Consider the following 1,548-nt stretch of genomic DNA (forward strand, 5'->3'; position numbering starts at 1 on the left):
TTGCTACTTGTCATCTAACAAGTAGCAAGTCTACTCCGCTTTATTCACCAAAAACGTTTTTTTTATTCACCAAAAACTGTTCTGTAATCTTGAACGTTCGCTACATTGAGCTCCAGTTAGCCGCCTTATCTCACTGTGCGAGAGGCAACTGCGTCATGCGTCACAGGAAAAAGCTCAAATGTAGCAAGGTGACCGGACGGCTTACTATCTTTTTACAAAAAAAGAAACAACAAAAAACCAAATAATTTTAGGACATGTTATTATGTGTCAGAAGAGGGCTTAGAAAATAATACAAAAAAGAAAATTAACCAAAAGGGCACTTTGGGGCAAGGAGCAAAAGGGGCAGGTGCTCAAGCCCCCCCAGTGCCCCTTCTGCACGTGCCTGATCAAAACCACTGCTTTTGAACCAGATTTGGCTCATATAATGCGGTCGAGATCTCAGTGTCATCCTTCACATTAGAGCAGCCAAGGATTTTATTTTCCTGTGGCGATCAAAACCACTTTTGAATATGCATCGATTCATTTTATTCTGTGTATAATTTGTTCTATGGATTTTAAGTTCACTTTATTAAATAATTAATCAACAACAGTATTGTTATCTCCAGTCAGATTTTTTTGTGTAATTAGTTGTATTTTTCTCTTATGAACTGTTGAAACCTAAGATGGATGACTGGACCAAGGAATCCAGATGGAAAATGCATTTTCTTATCTTTTTCTCTATCAGCCTGAAAATATCAATTAGCCAGCTGAGTTCTATTATTAGTTTACTATCTTGCACTCAAAAAGTTGTTTGAAGTCTGTGCATTTTTCTCGATATATGTATTTTTATAAGAGTCTAACGTTGAAACAATCTAACACTGCTTCTCTCGTTTTTGATAAGGAATACAATGATGCAGATGGCCTTCTGTGTTTTGTACTTCAAAGTAATATTACAGTTAATATATTCCTGTTTGCATTTTGAATTTAGAAGTTCATAGTGAGCACTTACAAGTGGATAAAATGCCATGTTTCAGATGAACCCATATATGTTGAATCTTTCCAGAATTAATATTTTCACACAGACTTTTAATTCATAGTACAAAAGTCATACTGATACTGACTTTAACCAAACCAAAAAACAAACTACTCTGTGTGAAGACATGAAAAATGTGCCATTTCCAATAAAATGTTATAAAACAGTTCATTTGCTTTTAACGTTAATGATTCAAAGAATGTCAGGCTGCATGGTCAGACTTGCTACTTGTCATCTAACAAGTAGCAAGTCTACTCCGCTTTATTCACCAAAAACGTTTTTTTTATTCACCAAAAACTGTTCTGTAATCTTGAACGTTCGGTACATTGAGCTCCAGTTAGCCGCCTTATCTCACTGTGCGAGAGGCAACTGCGTCATGCGTCACAGGAAAAAGCTCAAATGTAGCAAGGTGACCGGAGGGCATATTATCTTTTTACAAAAAAAGAAACAACAAAAAATCAAATAATTTTAAGACATGTTATTATGTGTCAGAAGAGGGCTTAGAAAATAATACCAAAAAAAAAAAAAATTGACCA

This window comes from Poecilia reticulata, chromosome 7 (genome assembly GCF_904066995.2).
Source record: "Poecilia reticulata chromosome 7, P_reticulata-male-v2, whole genome shotgun sequence".
Classification (NCBI taxonomy): Eukaryota; Metazoa; Chordata; class Actinopteri; order Cyprinodontiformes; family Poeciliidae; genus Poecilia; species Poecilia reticulata.